General features: G+C 38.1%; 1 protein-coding gene across 10 annotated transcripts in view; it reads right to left on the bottom strand.

Annotated features, from left to right (window-relative positions):
- UTRN (utrophin) overlaps positions 1-21,441 on the bottom strand; it is a 367,449-nt gene that overhangs the window by 96,264 nt on the left and 249,744 nt on the right. The gene's annotated exons all lie outside the window — the stretch shown is intronic.

Raw genomic sequence — 21,441 nt, 5'->3', positions numbered from 1 at the left:
AAATCTCTAATTATAAAATCAAGGTTTATTTTGCTGACACAGTCTGCTCAGTCCTCTCTCAAGAAAAGCAGTCAGCCAGTGTTCACAATGTTATATAACAAGAAAAAAGCTTTTCACTAGAGAAAATAGTTTCTAGTGGAAAATAAGGGCAGACAGAAGAAAAGAGTTCTTTTCTCCTGATTCCTCCATACGGTGTAAGAGTTAACTTTGTTATCCTTTCAAAGGATAACTTATAAGTTATCTTTGATACCATTAACCATGACTGTCTTCTATAAGACAAGCCCTTCTCTACTTTTTCTGCTCACCTTTCTCTACTTTCCTATGTGACTTGTTTACAAATTTAGCATTTTCACTTCCCTGATTGCAATTATTTATTTAGAGATTATTTGAATTGGGGGGATTTGCCTCTCAAAGCATTGATTCTCTGCCCCCTCTCCTTCCAACATCCCTGTCATTGGAGCTGTCCAAATTGAGGTTGATAACAAAGAGACTTTAAGACTATCATGACAATGAACAACCTACAGACTTGGGCCCGTATAGCCCATCAACTCTAAATCATCTGTGGCATGCCTGGTCACTAATACATCTTGACAATGTAATCTTTATACATCAAAGAAACTTTGTGTATGAAATACTAATACTGAAATGCTTTTGTAGAAAATAACATATTAAGCACAGTACAGATTTCTTAACATTATAGCATATTATTTTATGCTACAAATGTAAAAAGCAGTTTCAGAACAGCCCCTCAGACTTGCACTGCTTTAGTCCCTATTTCTTCAGCAATACTTTATTTTCCCTTTCTCTCTTTCTGCAAGTAAACAAGAACAGCAATAAGAGAGCATGATGCAAGAATAATCAGATATATCAATAATACTCTCTTGTCCTTCCAGGCAAACCTCTCTGCAACAGAGCAAAAAAGAAATCCACTTATAAATCTAATCTCTAGCTCAAATATCATCTTTCTTGAGTGGACTGAAGAAAGATTTCATTGGAAAAATCAGATCTACAAGAATACTACAGAGTAAAAATAAGTCATAAAAAAGCCAGCAAGTAACAAAGGCTGCAATACTGAATTTTATTATTGTATTAAAGATTTCTTTAAAATAATAAATGCAATCATGTATTTGGGTGTTTTATTTAGTTTTGTAAAGATACCTCCCCAATGGCTACTCAGAATGCACACACTTATTTCAGCATAGAAGTGTATCACTGTGTCCCTGGGTGTCTTACTTGGCATTAAGGACTAAAACAGTTAAAGCACTTGTATTACTTTGAGTGGTACACAGAATTTGGAAGAGGGAGAAACTCTTCCCCTTTAGCTAGCTATTCTTTAGATGGAGAAAATCAGGAGAAAAATAATACTAACTTTTTTTTGAATACATTAAATAATAAATGAAGGCATGGCAAGAGGCTTTCAAGGCTGAAGACAGGCATCTCAAGACTTGCCACTGAAGCTGGGCACTAATAATGTAAGCAAATGGATGGAAATATTTTTGGAGAGATGCATTGAATACGCAGCTGTAAACACAAAATTAAAAAGTGAACTCCAAGCACATTGGTACAATTAGTTTTTCTACACATGATATTTGCATTTATAAAAGTATAATGATATTTTGTAGCTGTATTGGTCACATAAAGAGGGGCTGTATGCAACTTTGGCAGTAATTCATGTCAACATATTTCATGCTATGATTCTAAAATATATAATTACTGTATGCTTTAGGTAGTGGGTAACATGCAAGCTTTACTTCCCTTAGGGAAAGACTGGTGACAGATTACCAAGTCAAATACCTACGCTTCCAACAGCTTTATTGCATTCATTTTTAAATTCATTCTTATGTTCTAAGTAAAGCAGGAAATGAATTTTTCACTCCTGGAGAAACAAACACTAATTTTATTAGTTTTTCATTCTCACAAAAGAAGAAAAACAAACAAACAAACAAAAAACGAAACAGAAGCCTAGAATCTGATGTGCTGATGAAGTGTTGACATAGTTTTCAGAACTGACCTTAAATACTAGTAGTCAAGAATAATAATTAAAAAAATCCTCCTCATAATCCTGAAAGAATTCTTCTACTGATAAACAGGGGCTGACAAAACTACTCTCTTGAAATGTTTTATGCAGTATCACAATAAGCTGCAACAGTGCTGCAGCATTCATTTTGCAAGCATGAGGGAGATCCTTCAGGTCACTTGACTGACAGAATAACTCAAGAACCCACCACACACCATCCTTCTGCCATCTACCATTGATTCCCTTAGGGGAGAAAACCACAAAGTGTTATATACCTGATTTATAACCATTATTAGTCATTGATTTAGTCTCCACTTTGATTTGTTCCCCTCTCAGTAACTGGGAAATGCATGCTTTTCACGTTATAACTTCAGAATCTATATGCCATTTACTCTGTTGTAAATCTAATCTGTTTGCCCTCTCTTAATTATAGATGCTTATGATTTCTAATATAGAAAGGAACTCTTCTTACAAGCCAACATTTTCTGACTTACTGCCTCGATTTTGGAATTTGCCTAAATCATGGCCTTCTAAGATTTCTGTTGCAAATACTTTGTAACGTAAGACTTCTCCACTCTTGAAAAAAAATGCTAGCAAAACTTTTGCTACTCATGAATTTTTACAGAGTTTAGTGTACCCAGTAAGTGTATATTTCCTTCAATTGTCGTAAAATCATATTTCAAGCATAGTAAATTACACACTGTTGATTTACAGCCTCTTTTTTCCTCTTTCTAATGGTACAGGCTTGTACAGAGTAATTCAAGGAGCAGACCGGCTTAATAACTCCAACAGATGAAGACAAAGGTAATTTCAAAAAAACACATGGGGTATTTCTTAAAAACAGAAGATATTTAAATCAGATCCCATTATGCACTCCTTCAAGGAAGTAAAGACGCATGTTACTGTAACTTGTCTCTGGTTATCGCGCTGTAGCTTTATGTGCCTATCAGCAGCTCCTGTAGCATTTAATTACTTAGTCATCTTTACTCTGCACCAGGTGCTGGAAAAGCTTCTGTTACTTGTATACACTAAAATGAAATGGAAAAATCGTCCGTGGCATATGGTAGGAGAGGGAGAATAAGTGGGATAATTGAGAAAACTCAGAGACAAGGTTGTTTACAAAGATCACACAGAGATCAAGGTTATGACAGAGTCTCTGCCATCTGTTTGCATCATTAAAGAATCAACTAGAAAGACAAAATAAGCGTAACACTTAAAAGCTGCTCCTTCGTGGCAGACACTATTTAATATAACACACGTATAAAATTTCAGAAGGAGGTATTTTGGTCTCTGGATACATCTCCATGTGAAAATCAATTTTATAACGCATCTGTTGCAGCTGATATAGAATGCATTTATAAAGAATGCTTTCTAGAATAATATTTGGGACAGTGCATCCTACCATGCACTTGTCTGTTATTACTTAATCTATAGGGCAAGAGAAAGAAAGAGACAAATGGTGCATAATGTACAACCATTAATACCCAGAGATACCTAGAGGCATCTGCAGCATACAGGGCTCTGTAGATGAGACCCCATCCTATGTGTTCAGGTGATGGGTGAGAACAGTGACCAACACCAGAATAAGGAAAGGAAGGCAAAGATCACAGGGAAAAGCACATAAAGCTGTTTGCCTCGGTAATTAACACATCTTGATTATTTCAGATTCACTTTTTTAAATGGAAGAATCTCAAATTCAGTTTTAAAGTTTGGAGGAATATCCCACATCATGTGCAAAAGGCTTCTTAGAAACGGCCAAAGGCAAGTGAGCAGTGAAGACTGCAGGGTGCCCGCACATGGTGAAACAAAATCAACAGGCATATAAGAGCACAGATGTGGGCAAAAGAGAAAATTCTACTATGCATACTGATAATCTTTTACCAGAAGGCCAAGAAATGTTAGCTTACTTTAGACTTCCTCCTTGGTTTCTCAAAAATGATGCTTCAAGTCAAAAATAGGGTTTTTTCTTCACTGAGACTGTTCATCCCTTGAAAATTTCTCTTCCCACTCCCGTCTACCGATGAGAGGATGTGCTCATAGCTATGCATTGAAAGTATCACCCACCCCTGTGTGTACTTTTATAGAAATGCATTACTTGAAATAAGTATCTATAACGAGTTTTTAAACAAAGAAAAATGGTAGCACAGCCTAAAGCCGAAGATGGAGAGCTAAAGATGTTACATCATCTGCTGTTCAGACTTAGAGAAACATCACTTTTTAAAAACTAATAATCTCAAACTGTGTCTGTGTGCTGACACCTTAGTTAAGAAAAGGTAACTGACTTCCTTTTGAACTTGTTAAAAGTAGTTCAAAAGTGGTAAGGCTATTTTCTTCGTTTTCCCTTAACAGCTTTTTAAAGAAAGAAAAATGACATTTTGAAGCCCTTTGGAAAGTTTTCCACTTAAAATAACCTTGCAAATAAAAGGACTCATTTGGGCACTAGAAAAGAAACTGACGTTATATTGTGATGACAGAGGAAAGCTTGATTTTAATATACATTACACTAGAAAGGACATTTAGAAGCATTTCTTGAATTAAAAAGCATGAGGTCACACTTTTTCTTAAGAAGAAAAATAAAATAAAAATGGATTTTCACACAGTTAATGATTTGCCAGTCATTAAAGAGAACCTCTCTTCCTTTTGTGAAGGAAGAACTGCTGCACGTCCTGCATTCCCTCAAGATGCTACTGGAGCTAAAATCAACTAGAGGTGAAGGAAGATGCTGCTTAATTGAGCAGACGTTACAAAAAATAAGGCATAATGATGTTCATAAATGTCTTCCAGCACCAGTAATGTTACGTAACTGGAGTTTTTATTTCCTAGCCCACTGAGACAAAACTTCATTATATGTGTTTCTGGGTCAATGATAACCAAGCCTTGGCTACCCTGACAAGTTTGGAGGGCTTTACAGAACGAATCTGTAGGTACTACAAAGCGTGGGATGCTTGTAACTATCTGATTTAGAACTGTGTTGGAAAAAAACACACTGTAAACTACTCAGCTGTGGTCTTCAGAACAGATTTTTGAAAATTTTATTATTGTTGTTCTTTACACAAAAGTTATCTGAAGAGATAAAAATCTGTGTTCATACGAATTCCCAGCTGAATGATCTTTTCAAACCTTCAGAATGATATCATACGCTGTTTGGATTTCTCAAAAAGAAACTTTTTTATACCTCTCCTCCTTCTAGTTCAGGAAAGCCATTTCAGAATATTTAATTCATACTTTACTTTTTGCTGCACAAAGAGAGGGTTCCCCTTTCTAAGACTAAGCCTCCTCCCTTATCAATTACAATATTGATACAGGGCTTTTTAAGGGACAGCAAACTGGTTTTCTTTCATAATTACATGCTCTAGCATTGTAATGAGCAAAGCAAGCCAAGTATTGTATAAATCAAACTTGCTACAGTAAAATACTTCTTTTACTCACTGAGCCAGCTTCTAAGCTAACTCAGTGTATTTTGGTCTGAAGCCATTATAAAACCATAGCTAAAAAAGGGCAGAAGAATCATTAAATTTGATGGCTCATAAAAATACATAAAAGAAATAGATGAAAAAAAGGTTCATTTTACATTGCTATACACAGGAAAAAAATATTTTAAATGGTGGTGTTAAAAAAAATACCCATTTAATGTACCTTATCAGGATTTCATGTAGGAATTCATTGCACCCTACAGACAGCAAAAGCACATGAGTCAGAGTGCGGAGTCTGACAGAGGCAGAAAGAGAAACTCTTGAAGCTTTCTACTGTTTGGGCGATGGGAAAAAGTATTTACTTTTACACAACAGCAATAATCATACTGCCAGCAGTGGAACCAATTTCCAAATGCCAAACCGCTTGTAAGTACACATTCAGTTTTACATCAAAGGACTACAATGTGCTTTTCGTGAAGGAAAATTAATCCCACCAACCTTTACTATGGAAACATGACAGCCATCCTGTATCAACAACCTTGAAAGACTCGGATATTTTTTTCTTTACATCTTAAAGGAAAGTCTGGACTATGTTTGAAGGGCAGAGGAGAAATGAGCATAACAACTTGACTTTGGATCTTTCCTAAAGAAGATTACACAGTTTGTGCTAAAATGATTAACCATGACAAACCAGCAAGTTGTGATGCTAACACATGCTTGGTTTTAACAATTGCAGGTGATCAAACGCTCCACTTTAGATCAGATCCGAATAACAGCACTTCAACAGTGAAATACATGAGGCCAAGGTTCAAAATAAATTTGAGAAGAAAATGGCTTCTGTGTGGTCTGCGAATACTTCCTTTCCCCCCCCCCCCCCCCTTTTTTTTTTTTACACCTACATCTGTTAAATTAATTCACTGTGCCCTAATCCTGATTAATTACAAAACCCTAATATACTCAATGAGACCACAAAAACCCTTCAGCGGTCACTATCCCGACACACTCGATGCCAGCCAGGCAGCAAGTGGCGCCCACTGCTGATGAAGAGCAGCTCATCTGTGCTGATGTCCTCCCTACTCCCGAGAAGGCACACCTCAGCACCAGGTGGAAACTTGGCTGAACAATGCCAGCTCCCTCAGCTGCTCTTTTTAAGTCTTGTTCTCCAGACCCTTCACCAGCTTTGTTGCCCTTCTCTGGACTTGCTGGAGCACCTCCATGTCCTTCTTGTAGCAAGGGGCCCAAAACTGAACACAGTACTTGAGGTACAGACTCACCAGAGCTGAGTACACAGGGACAATCACTTCCCAAATTTACCTCTGGTCTGTATGGGGATCAAACCTGCAACCTTGGCATTATTAGCACCACACTAACCAACTGAGCTAACTGGCTCTGCTAAAAGAAACCCACATAAGCCTCTGTGGCCAGGGCTCGAGCCCATGACCCAATACTTCAGAGGGGGGTGAGAGCTGCAAGCCGCCAGGCTACCACTGACTCTTCACAATAACCGGCACAATTATTCACAATAACACAAGTGCATGATTGAGAAATTCTGGACAGCCCTTTAGAAAAATAACACTTAAACTGACCAAGTAAAAAAATATATGCAGGAAACCCCAACAATCTCCTCTGTCCTCCAGCTTCTTTTTAGGAAAATTTGTTGCCCTTCATTAGCATCACAAGTAATCCAAGGGATGATGACAAAAGGCCAACCATTTGTCCAAGAAGAAAATAATCCACAACTTCCAGCCTTTTTTTTTTTTTTTTTTGGATACAGAAGCAACTTTATCCTATCTGTCTGTGAACAGCAGTGATTTTTTTTTTTTTTAACTAAAGTTTGTTTTGAAGAAAAAAGTTTCACCAACAATGACACATAGGTATATGTGCCGAAAGAAATAACGTCAGACTTTCTGCCATTTGATGTGAAAGGTGGAGGGGGGACATACCATTCCTACCAACATAATGCTTTAATATTGGCAGCCTATACAAACTGAAAGCATCTTCCTACAGAGTAGGAAACAAAAGTGATTTGAGAATACTTGTACAACCAGCATGCAAATTGTCAGCAATTCTTAAGACATTTCTCCATTCTCTAAGTATATGGAATTAGACTAAATTTCACTGTATACATAACTCTAGGGCAAATGTATAATGTTTCATGAAGAATCCAACTTCAAATTAAAAAGATTTACCACAGGCATTCACGTACATTTGTGACTGGAAGATGATAGGAAGATGATAGATGATAGGAAGAGAAATGACTCCCTCTAATTCTTCCTTTTATTTATTTATTTATTTATTTATTTATTTTCATTTTATTAGCCTGTACCCTCAGTCTCTGCTACTCTGTCAGAAGCAGGTTATAAGAAAGTAAGAAAGTTATGAGTGAACCAAAATCTTTATTCTAAAATGCACAATAGCTGCTGTCCAGACAAAGAGGACTGACACTAAGCAATCAGTAAGCAAAAATGCAATGTTGTTTTAAATTGTTTGCCAAAAAAGGCAAAACTCATAGCAAAACAGCATCGTAGAATGCCAAATAAAGCACAGCAGTATTTCAAAGGCATTTTAAGACATTATACTCTCTAAAATCAACCTTCAAGATGAGGCAATGTATCGTCAAAATAAGCATCTTTCCATTTCAGATTGAACTGTTTTATATACCTATTTACAAAACAGAATCTACATCTCTTCCTCATACAAAGTTTAACCTCCTTTGAAGAAGCAAAGGAACTGTGTGTCCTCTATGCTAACTCTAATTAGTTTCAAATGGGGAAACTGCAATGCAAAACAGAACAGCGCAGCTTTGGACAAGTTTTACTACTGAGTTACATAAAAACCCAAGCAAGATTATAGTGGAAACACTGACAGACAGTCAAATTTGTCTCCTCTTTATGAGTACCAACTGGTATAACTTCTGCTGTTTATACCAGAAAATATTCCAAGGGAAATGCAGGGGAGGGACAAAGCATGAGGAAAAAAAATATTTTTAAACGCTTCCTAACCAAGCAATGCCTTCAGCCTGACACAAGACACGTAAAACATCTGCTGTGTATTAAATGATTACTCAATTTCACAGCAGCGCTCAAATATTCTGTTAGCACTAGTGACCACACAACATCTGCAGTGTCTTGCACCATTTACCGGCACTGTGCAATAGCAACCAACCATCTACCTCTTCAATAGGAAGACAAATTCTTCCCCTTTCTTTGCTAGCCAGCAACAGACAGACCTGGGTTTGCTTAGTCTTTATTTTTACCGAGCACTGATGAACTGACAGTGTTAACAGACCATCAGATACTGGCTTCAAACTGGGAAAATACCATGAACAAGTTGGGTGCTGCACTGCTGTTCTTGAGACCAGCCTTAAACTCAAGTCTCCTTTTCTTCCTTTCGAGGGATTAAAATTTCTTCTGTGTTTCTACAGATAAAAATCAATGAGAAAAGATCTATTCTGCATGGTCTCATAAGCTACTTTACTAATAAGTGGTACCTCTTACATTACTGCTGAGGTCTTGAAAAAGACTTATTATCTGCAGTTCACACTCCAGACATTCAGAAGGAATGTTACGGCATGCAGCCTCATGAATATTTGTTCGGTGCAAGAAGACAGGAAGCACTTTCATTGTGAACATGCCGATGTCTCAAATATGCAAGAGGTTTCCTGTAACATCAGCCTCTTCAGTGCAAATGCACATCAGGGTCCTTGACGATGAATTGCTATCATCAAAAAAAAAATGGGTTGTACAACATGATGTCATCTATGAATTATAAATAACCAGAAAAGTGAGATCACTGCAAGAAGTCTCAGCTGAGCATCTCCCGTCTGACAGCTGTGTAAGGGGAGAAATATTCTCCTCTGCGGGAGGAAGCACAGGCACGAGAGCTCTGTTAAAACTTGGGCATCAGCAACCAAATGCTAGGGACCAGCTACAAGTTGGCACTACCACTAATGTTTCTGTCCTGGTTTCTGGGTTCGGTTGTGTGCGTGTGCATCCATGCATACACGACAGGGGACTGCTACTGGAAATCCTTTCAGAAGCAGAAATCCCGTCAAAGCTAATTACTCCTCTTTCTCAGGAACAGTCACTTTGCTTTCTCTTCAGAAACAAATGGTTTAGACAGACACCTGAATAATTACTGAAAAATCAACACTGGGACTGTCCTCTGCTGCTGGATTCCCCCTTTGCAGCAGAATAGCAGGGAGTCAGGGACAGGCAGCGGCAGAGTAACTACACTGGCTCAGAACAAAGTCCTGTCTCCAGGACCAGCTGCAGAAGTCACTTCAAACAAAAGATGCTCAAAGTAGGAGTAAGTGCCTCAAAATTATCACCCAGAGCTCAACCCAGAAAGCCTTCCCCTGTCAAACTGCAATTCCTTTCTGTGCTTGCAGCATGATCTATGCAATGTTTTGTATTAAATGCTCCCTTCTCCTTAATCCCCTAAGCATTTATCTCAGCTATTTTACATCACCAAGATCTAATTCCCTCCCAAAACTCTGCTTCTTTGTTATAGCTTCCTCTTTTCAAAACTATCTGAACAGAGAGTCTTTGTAAAGCTTATGCCACATAGTTAATTACTGTGACCTGACAGATTACATAGCAGCCCTGATTTTGGTTCTTTCTCAAAAATGTAGTCTTTGGATCACTTGCAAGGATTTCCAGTATCTGCTCAGTATGAAGAAGTGACTTTAAAACCGAACACTTAAAAAAAAAAAAAAAAGAAAGCAGTGTTTGAGATGGGAAGCATTCTACTTCAGACAAATTACTAATTTTAATAGATCAGGCATGTGTGGGAGAGATATGAGGAAAGATGACCTTAAGGGCAACAACATAGTGTCCCCCTGGTTACACACCTCTTCAGCTGGTTCTAGTTGCCATCAAAAGATACCAAAAAGCAAAACAAAACAAAACAAAAAAACCTTGCAACCACACGCAATAATCTGCACCACTCTAGTAGTTCCACTTCTGCAACCTAAACTTGTTGAGCACAGCCACCTTGCTAGGTCTCTGGATTTCCAAGCAGGTGATTAACAATGTCTCATAATAACAACAGAAAACCCACCTGGACCTGTAAATTAAACTAAGCAGATAACCAAAATAGAAACTAGTTACATGAAAAAAATATCTGCTTTCAATCAACCCTACCCAATGAGATGCTACAAACAAAACACTGCTGGGCATTCAGTATACATACATTAATTAAAAACCATTGGGTAAACCTGACTGAAATTTGCCAGTGTTTTGCAAATTGTGTTAAATCATCCAATTACAGGGTCACACCCTCCTACAGACCAACAGACTTTGCTATCTCATCATTTTAACTTAATCTTGTTATATGGAGCCTTACTGCAAATGCTGTCATTAAGCACTTTTTGGAGGATTACAAGTGGTTTTCTATTCATGAGAAAGAAATCATTTAATATAACAGACACTAATTTGGGGTCAATTACTGGAAGAGATGAGTACTTACAAGCTTTCTTTCATGATGCAAGGCAATGTGAAGTTAACTCAGCTACACAAGTACTTTCCCCCAGAAAGCAGGCACAAATCACAGTATTTCTATTACTTATACTCACTTCATTTCCTTTCTCTGCTTTGTTTCTCCAGTATGAGAAGGTGTTTTTTTGTTTGTTTGTTTGCTTAAAAAACTATTCAGACAAAGCATTGGCATATTTTCCATGTAGTAAAACCAAAAGTCTTTAAAACAGAATCACTTTTTTTCTTTAGAATCTATGAACTTGAAATAAACTATTTTTCATAAAGAAGCATAAAATACATAAAAAAAAAATCTTATTTTCAGTCCCAAATACTCAGAAACAGGCTGCATGCCATGGCAAAGTTACCTAGCAAAGGTATGAAGAGAAACAGGAAAAAGAGTGAAATGCTTAAAACGAAAAGTGGATTTATTTATTTTTTGGTGGCTGGATGCTCTTAACAACATTCTCCCATCCCTACAGCAATATTTTCAAGAGATGTATGTATTACCTCAAAGCCATTAAAAAAAATACTAAACATGCAAATGCGGTGCAGCACGATACCTATCCATTGATTCCTTACCCCTGAGAACCTTCGTGAAATACGTATAACATGAATACGGATATTAAAAGCACTAAAGGAGTTGCAGTTATTTATTTTATTTATACTATATGTAGTAATGTAGTGTTCTAACTTCTGTGCTTGTAACTCAGAAAAGAAGTAATTACTTTCTTAGGAATCTCTTTACATTTACTTCCAGCTATAATCAAAATCTGGCAAGCATGTTTAGTTGCTCTATAGAGATTTTTAGAGCACATGCATCATCGTATACCTGAACAGTTTCCAGGACAGCATTAAGTAATATGATTCACATCTGCCTTGTGTTTGTTCTTCCATTTACTCTCCAGTGAAAAAAGTTCAGTAAATATCAGTTTTACATAACATGGGTTTTTGTTTGTTCGTAGATACCGTGTTGTGTTTACTACCAGCCGTTCCTTCATGCACATATACTTCACAATTTTAGATCCAGTGTTAAGATAAATAATTCTGCTCCTCGGTCTGTGCTGCTGCACCACCACCACGAGAAGCATAAATTGGAAGACTTGAGTGAAGAAACGGTTTGAATAACTGGAGCTAAATTATGCTCACCAGACTAAGAATCTCTTAGCAGCCAGAAATGTCAGAAGGCATTAGCTGCATGCTGATATAGAAGAGCCCAAGATCATAAGAAAACCACCCCAAACAAGGCTGACCTATTGGAAATGAGTAATTTAAACCAAACATGACTGCCTTGTAGCTTCAGACTCCTCGGCACGTCTCTCTCTGCCCATATGCATCACCTCCTCTCTGCTCATCTCTGTCCGCTGCATTCAAGGTCTGAGCTATCTCAGAGCGTCACAAATACAGCATGACAGAGAAAACTGCAGATCGCTTGCACATCACTGGTGTTGGAGAAGATGCTGCCCAGTCGGTTCCTGTAGTGCCTCTGTGCAGAGCAAAGCACTGCTGCAGGATTGTCTCACCTTTGTGGAATGGCAAAACAAAACTAGGTGCTAAACATCAGAGATGTAGTTTTTAAGGAACGGCTTCTTGGCCTCCCTTCTTCAATAAGGGCAGTGCCATCATAGCACATTGCTGGGCACCTCTACCAACACTCACAGAAGAAAAGCTGTAGCAGAATTCAGGGCTTTTCTTTCTTAAGCAGTAAGAGTTAGACTTGGATATTTATTATTGCAAATAATGGTTCATCGTTTAGCCCAGTTTCTCAGCACAGCCCTTCTTTGGCACAGAAAACTGGACATAAATTAAGTATGCACATCTCTATAAGCACCTTTTCAGATAGCTTCTGTCTATATATATCCAGAGTTGATCATCTCAGTGCTGCCAAAGTAATAGTTTCATTTTAATTACATGTAATATCAAGGCTGCAAACTGACAATCAGAAAGTCAAAGACACAGCCTTGATGCAGTGTCAATGATAGTCTGATCATAATCTTTCCCTCCCCACAATGTTAGTCAAATGCAGTTAATAGAAGGGTTTGTTCTAAATTTCTTTTTTTCTTCTTCTTCTTCCTTATTCCTCGGAGAACAATCCAAACACATCCATAAGATAGAATGAGTGAAAATCATAGCATTTCAATTTTGTGGACTTATGTACATTTAAGATTTGCTTTTCTAAAACATTCCTTTCAAAGACCATGAAAGATAACAAAAACATTCTGAGTATGAATATGGAATAAAAGGCAGAACGATGAAGCACCAGTGCCATAAAGGAAGTATCTGAGTTGGGGAATGAAAAAAAAATCCCAATACTTGGCTTACCTGGGCACAAGTAGCTTTACGTGCCACACTCCCAGGTTCTCACAACTGGGACTATACTAAGCTCAGACATGGGAGCACCAGATTTCAGATTACTTCTGCATAGGAGCCATCCTCCTCCTCACAGCAAGCAAATGAACTAAATGAACTAAACTGAGTTCTAAGCACACCAACATAAAGCAGCGTGAAAAGTGCCGAAGTTTGTTTATGATGTAAGAGCAATAAAACCGCTGACAGCCACACCTCTGCATGGGCTCATTTCACCTATTTGAAAAATATGTTTGTCACTAGCATAAGTATCTTTGTTGCACTGCTGGATGCATGTACCCTATCTGTTATGTATGAAAGGAAAAAGGAAAGAGTTTGATCATCAGGAACTCACAGAGAACAGAGAACTAAGAGACTTAAATACTCATGAATAAGGGAAAAATACTTCTGCTAGCAGGATGCTGTTCCCTCTTCGGTCTGGAGGCAGGACCTCACGGCTGTGTTTAAAATGTCAGCAGCACACAGCTTTACAGATCTGCCTCACCACTGGAAAGTCTGTCATACTTTCAGTGCTTCTGCTGCCTCCTACTCGCGCACTGCCCTTGGGAGGAAGCCTGCTGTGGGGGCTTGGTGTGCACGTCCACAGACAGCGGTCGCTTTGTGGCTCTGGGAGCAGTCACAGCAGTAAAGCTGAGCATGCCGATGCTGATCATGCTTTACAAAAAACTACTGTGTAAGGCTGTGTATGGCTCCATTTGACTTTTAAAAGCCCCCTAAGGCCTCATGTAATGAATCCAACAAATAAATCTTTCAACTCAATCCATAAGAGCAGTACAAGGACCAGAAACAGTTTCTGGATGCAGTCAAGTCCCTCACAGAGCATGGCAATGGCATGGTGTCTGCTGGCCCAGGGAAAAGAAAATTACTCAGAGACCTACCTAGGGGAGAAGCTCCACTTCAAGTTTCTTAAGTGCAGGTTAGCAGTGCTAGCTGACAAAGAGCCATCAAACCTTAGTGAGACACCAGGAATTCAACTATGAGAAAACATGCCAAAACTAAGACACCGATTATGTATTTTGCCACCTTGATTTCCAGGAGACTGAAGAAGGACATCACTCAGCTAATCCAGTCTCGGAACAAATGCCAGTTCAAGTGCACTTAACAAGGATATTATGAGCATGCTCACTCCTCCCTCCAGGGCTAGAGGTGCATTTTAAGGGACTTTACTGCTATATGCAGCTCTTCTTAGCTTTGTGTTTTTCTCCCTCTTCCCTCACTTTTGTTTTTAAATTCCAGACTGTTATAATTTGTAAACACAGCCTTATATTTACACACTAGTGCAAGCTCCAGTTAATGCCTTTCCCTAAAGAATCCCTAAAAAATCCTGAAACCCTGTGTGCATTTGCAATGTCCCCTCTATCCACTCATGTAATGCTCTGAGTAGCCTCCTTCAGCCTTTTCTTTCTCCAACAGATTAAAAGACCATTGCCAGACTTCACAATGTCAAAGAAAAAGCAAATTAAAATGTTATTTTTCTATCAATTCACGGATACTTGTGCCAAGTAACCAGATAGTGCTTTTACCAGCGACACTTACTTTTTTGTCTCAACCTTGAAATAATTTGCAGTTTGGAGTTAAATTCTCTCTCAGACTTAAAATTTAAATATTGAAGTAGAACTCTCAGGGTCTTGTGATGAATTTACATCTCCCTTCTCTGTGTATTTAATTAGAAAAATACATAGAAATGAACTTTTGAAAGTGCTGTTCATAATGACTCAGCAGATCAATACGAGAAAGCTAAGCACTACCTGTTTTAATGACTCAAGCCTAAAAGCTTCCTAAATCCTCACAATTAAAAGAACTACATATTGTACAAAGTTCTCATTCATTTTTATTCATACTGAAAAGCCGCCAGAATTACTAAGCACCCAACTCTAGAGAAGAAAATAAATCTATGAGAAGGTACTACTTCTAAAATACTTTAACTCCTCAGTAATCATTTTTACTCCCAGTTTAGAGGGTAGTGAGACATTGCTGCAGCATGGGGGAAAAAGAAAAAGGTTATTCTAAGTCTACTTTTCAATCAGAGCACGGGACGCATTTCTGTATCAGGCACGGAGGCTCCTGAAAGCTCAGATACCTGGCATGACGGCATACACCAACCACAGCACTGATAGCAGTGAGAAATGCCGCATAGCCGCTCTCTGCTTTGAAACTCCAGATGGAAAATCACAAAAAAAGCACAGGACACAACTGCCAGACATCATCAATCATTATTTAAAAATTACAGCAGCACCACCACATATATTTGATGCTAACATCTTTTCACATCAGTCTTCCTTTTTCTTATTCATGGCATGAAATTGTTACATTTTTCACATTTTTTTGGATGGAGTGCTGCATCCCTGCCTAGCATCCAATCCATTTAAGGCTGCAAATCCTTACACAAACTCGTAGGCTATCTCCTTTGAGGCATGTTCATCCCTCAAAAAGGAGATGGAATTGCAAAATAGAAAACACGCAAATTATTGCTACCTAAAAAAAAAAAAAAAAAAAAAAAGATTTCATATCTTCATATCAGATTAATTCCAAGGTGGTAAAATATAGACTGTACAAAGTATAGAAGGGGAAACAATATAAGTAAATAAAAATGATCAAAATAATAAATAAAATTATAATGAAGAATAAAAAATAAATGACCCAAAGTAATATTTAACCGGAAAATTATGCACTTGTTTCAATAATATCTTTAAAACCATCTTCTTTACTATTCTCCCATCAGTTACTATTAATCCTAAATTCTTGCTGACCTGTTTCACTGACTTAATGAAAATGTACCATTAGAGGTAATGATGTGATTGAATCAGTAAAGTCTCTGTTGGTAGAGAAAATTTTAATTTACACCCAAGTGAATCACACATTTATCACAGCATATATTTTTACTGACTGCATGAAAATCATCAGCATGGTCCTTTCACTGATCAAGATATTATACTTAGGATCTCCGACATTCTTCAAGTTGCAAACCAGGTGCTTCAAGGTGAGAGGAAGTCATATTGTCATTCATTGTCTCAGGATTTGTCAACTGAAAACTTAGTAGTATAGAAGAAATGTATAAACTCAAATAAGTGAAAATAAATATAAGAAAGTTTACGTAATGATTTATGGCTTTAGTTTACATTTCTAAAACATAAAACACCTTGTTTGCAAAAGCAAAATTGCCAGTGACAACATTATGAAACTAATCAGAAAATACAGTTTTCTTGTGTTAGACCATCAAGCACTGGCACAAATCATTTTTTCTATTTACACATTCCTTTAACAAGGAAGATGAAAATTGTAGTTTAAAATATATTAGCATCAGCAACTATTAAAAATAGCTCTTTGATGAGACCTTTAGAATATTCTTCCTTTGTCTGGGCTGTGCCCACTCATTTAATAACAGCCCACACCAGGCAGAAGGCCAATAAACCCATGCAGCTTCCTATGTGCACCTCACATCTGTCCTGAAGAGACAGGGGGGTTACAATAGGGGCACCCGACAGACAGCCATCCATCATCAGCTCCATCACGGTGTATCTGATGACTGCAAAGTACAGCTACGGCTGCCCTTCATTCACTGAGGGACCAGAAGAGGCTGCTCATGCCACACAAGTTACCATACACGTAACTATTGGGGCAGAGCAGGCTACAAAGCTTTCCCAGCCCGTGAGCACACAGCAATTGCAAACACTTTAGAAAACAGCTGCTTCGCCATCAGTCCTGACATAATGTTACATCATCATTAAGCAACCAAATAGTAAGGACCTTCAAGAAATCCTTGCTTTTGTACGGGATGCTTTTAAAGTATCCTGACATTTTACAGGGGAGTAAATTAGACAGTGGGCAACCAAGCACATGAGATAGCTGGTTGGTAATGAATGGGCGATTATGAGGACAACACAGTGCTCTTTATAGAAAGGGAAGCCAAAAAAAAACAAACCACCATACAAACAAAATACATAAATAAAACCACACTACCCAAACCCCAAAACACCTAAATCCAAAAACAGAAGCAAAAGCCACCTTGAAACCAAATTAAACCGCACTCAATAGCGTTCAGTAAAACATCTATTAAAACAAACTGCTCACAGTAAATCTGTAAGGAATGTCTGATACACTGCAGATCTATCAGGCCCTGAACTCGTACCTAACTGCAGATGCTCAGACAACCATGAGTCTTCTCTGATATGGACAATGCACTGACAACACCTTAAGTGATGCCAGAAAAGGGGTCATGGCACTGGCCTCATAATATGAGGACACAGGTTCTAAATCTGATTAAGAGAAACAAACAAAGCTTACCTTCTTTTCCCCATAACAACCAACCAGCTTGCATAAATATTATTCTCCACTGAAGAGCTTAAAACTCGTTTTTAAAGTTAATGACGTTGGTCATACTTTGTCATTATTTGGTGATTACTGAAACTTTCCCCACACAATTATCAGCCAGATTAAAAAGTCATCTGCTAAAAAGAAGCAGACTTCACATCTCGATAGAGTTGAGGAACGAGTGGGCATCTTGATACAGGGATTCCTCATCTAAGTAAAAAACACTAAAAAGGCAGCTCAAGCTAACTTTGCAGAATGACTCAAATAAGGGATCTACATGTGCATGAGGCCCAATAAATGGGTCAGATGCAAGCGTAACTGGATAATACAAGAGGATCAAAAGAAAAAAAAGTGCAATTCATACATAAGGACCTTTAGCAAAAGTGGGACTCCTAACAGCATGATACCTTTTTGAAGCACAACGCTTAACTTTGCAGGGAATGCATATTAGCACAAACCTAAGTTTCAGCAGTTTTCCCGAAAAGAAAGCTCCAAATCCTTAAGCACTATTTTAGGCTAATAGACCTTTTGGCTGCTCAAGTTGAAAGACCAGTACTGGAAGCAGCTTTGCTTTCTGAAGTTATGTTCCTAATACTTTCCCAGTCCCTCAGACTAACCGTAACTAGATGAGAGAAATTCACTAAATCTAGGTCAGAAGATAGGGATGGTTGGTAACTTCGGAGGAACACCTAATAGGTGAGGTTAAGAGCTTCTGTAAATGCAAAAACGCACACCCTGAAGAGGTGCTTGGCCATTACACCACTCTCTACCCTTTCATTTCTTCTGAAAATAAAAATAAAAAGAGGAACCAAACAAAAATATCAAATACAATAACAACAACAACAACAAAAATCCCTTCCCTATTTTCTACATAAATTTCTAAGCCTAGCATTTAATCTCAAGAATCTGCATGAAAAAAAGGATTGGGCAGCTGCCATGGCAATGCAATTTTTACAATTTATTGCTGATGTTCCTGGGGTGGATTACTGGCTGTAATAACAAGGGATTGAGGATCCAATAGTTCAGGAGTTAACTAGAATAAATATTCTTCTCCTCTAAAGAGTCTGCCTGCAGCAACAAGAAGTAGGATCCAGATGACAATATCCTTGACAGAAAATAAAATGGATTCTTTGCCAGTCCATGCAGGCAACTGCAGTCAGTTTCAGAAGTGCTTTTTTTTTTTTTTTTTTTTTTTTTTAAACACAACACCAGAGTTTCTCTTATTGCATGTTTAATAATAAACCATTGCACCTGTTCTCCAAAACTGTGACAGAGGTGGAACTCATCACTTGGGAACACACAATAAAAGAAAATAAAACTCTCTAGCACTTGCACAATATGCATGAAGAAAAGAGTTATGTAAAGGGGTTCTTAAAAGATTTGGAGTAATCCCTGTAAACTCAATTCCACACCCTGAATTACAAGTGAACAGCTTTGCTAAACACAGTATGTCTTTTCTTACTTGGTCCAATTTATCAACAACAGATCACAAAAAAAAATAAAGGAGACCAGAGAAGACTGCAATTACAGAGGAAGCATCTCAAACCACTTTCAACATGAAAAGGCATGAGCAGGATGAATAGTTTTCAATTCTACCTCATACAGGTTATGAGAGTGCCTGAAAAAATATGGCAAAGATCACTGTATAATAGTGGCTCTCTACTGGTTCTCTGCAGTTGGAAAAAGAGATTTGTTGCCTCTGTGATGTTTGGGGAATCTCTGTTGTTCTGTTTTTGTTATCTGACTCTCTGCCTTTGAAAAAATAGACCTCAGCAAAAAAAAAAAATATTTGCATTTAGAGAAATGTCCTACTTCACTTCCTTGTACCAGTCCATTTCATTAAACCAAAGTGAGAGCTCATCTGTTGATATCCTTAGGTTTCAGGTAATACCTAGCATTTTTTAATGCAATTGAAACACCATCTGATCTTAAAAATCATATACTAAATTCAAGTCCCTGACCACTTTCCTGGCAACTTAGAAAAAAAAGATCTCGTGAGTCTCTAAAATCATTTGCTCCATATGCAGCAGCAACCAAAAAAAAAGCCAGTAAAGTGTTGAGTATCATCAGGAATGGCAGGGCAAAAAGCAAAGTAAATACAAAACATTGGTGCAACCTCATCATGTTGCATATCTCATGCAGTATCAGTCAACATACCTCCAGAAGGACATAGTGGAGGCAGAAAATTGCACAGAGATGACTAACAGCTGTCTTATGGGTAGAGATTAAAAAGGCTCAGGAGTTAAGAGGCTCAAAAAAGGTATGACAACATTTCCAAATCACGAAGACACTGGAAAAAGTGAGTGAAGAATTCTTATGCATCGAATCCAACAGTATTCGAACAAAGGCCATTGAAACTTCAAACCTAGAAGGAGATCAGTTGAAAAATGATTTTAAAGAAGTTTTGTTGGGTTTTGTTGTTGTTGGGGGCACACAGAGTTTTAATTCTCTGTGTAAACAGAATTGGTTGCAAGCATTTGGCATCTATCTGCCACAAGTAGCTGTGGAGACAAAATAACAGCAAATACAACAAGTTAGACATAGTGATGGGAAACTGGTCCAAAACAGATACTAAAAGAAGAGGGCAAGGATATACTATCAAGGATATATATAGTTTTCATCCAGTGATGTGGCTGCCTAGAAGTAGAAGAGGAACAGATGACCCACAGCAGCCAGAATGAAACGCTCTCCGAGTACCATCATCTACTGCCACCATTGAAAAAAATATACTGTAATAGATGAACCACTGGTCCAGAAAAAAAGATTTTGTGTATGCTTAAGTGCATGTGACTCTAATGAAATGAGAACTTCAAGTCAAAGAATTGCAAAACAATTTAAAAAAAAAAAAAAAAAAAAAAAAAAACAAGAGCACCAAACCTACTTAAAAGAACTGGTACAGAGAAAGAGTTTGGGGTCAAAGAATGTAGAAGATAGGAGCCATTTATTTTTAACATTACACGAATTAGTTACAGCTTATGGTAGCATTCCCAGAAAGATCCCTGTAATCAAGCCTCAAAAGGTTACAGATGATCCTCAACTTGTGATCTCTTTCATGAATAATGTGATGGCAACATGTAGTTTCTGACACAGCCTTGTCCATATTAAGAATGAAGAATCCATGAACCATCTTGGACTTCTCTGAACCAGTAAGATAAGAGCCAGTTCCCACTCAAACACTTTAGATACATGCTGGCAGGACAATACCCAAGCTTCAAAGCCACAGCTTGACTGCAGAATGGGTCACCACTATGCCTGTGCTCCATCACCTTCACTGGCTAAGCACGTAGAATCATTAAGGTTGGAAAAGACCTCCAAGATCACCTGGTCCAACCATCCCCCTACCACCAATATTGCCCACTAAAGCATGTCCCTAAGCACCACGTCCAACCTTTCCTGGAACACCCCCAGGAATGGTGACTCTGTCATGGCTCACCTAGAAAGGTCAGGCCACTGGCTGTCACGGTCTTTCAGCTCAAGACACAGGAATGGTATCACGCAATGATCTGGTACATCCTACTACATCAAATTGGTCTGAGGTTTTAGGTAAGCCGAAGGCTACTGCTGATAAGGATGGAAGCAGGGTGGTCTTTTGGGATGAGATAGAAAAAAATACCAGAGAAAGAGGCACTGGGCTCATCACAGCGTTTTAATGTAGTAGAAATGTTGATCACTTTGCTGTTCCTGCTTCTTTCACACACATTTCCCTCCACAACAATGTCAGAGTATCCTCCCTGATGTATAGTAACTGTAAACCTTCAAGAAGGACAGGTTTTATTTAGTGGCTTGAGATAGACTCAGTAACGTCTTCAAAGTTTAAATAGGATTCTTTAAAACAAAATAAACATTGGATCCTCATAAA

The sequence above is a fragment of the Anas acuta genome, chromosome 3 (genome assembly GCF_963932015.1).
Source record: "Anas acuta chromosome 3, bAnaAcu1.1, whole genome shotgun sequence".
Lineage (NCBI taxonomy): Eukaryota > Metazoa > Chordata > Aves > Anseriformes > Anatidae > Anas > Anas acuta.
The sequence above is the reverse complement of the archived record's forward strand: the minus strand, read 5'-3'. Positions and strand labels throughout refer to the sequence as shown.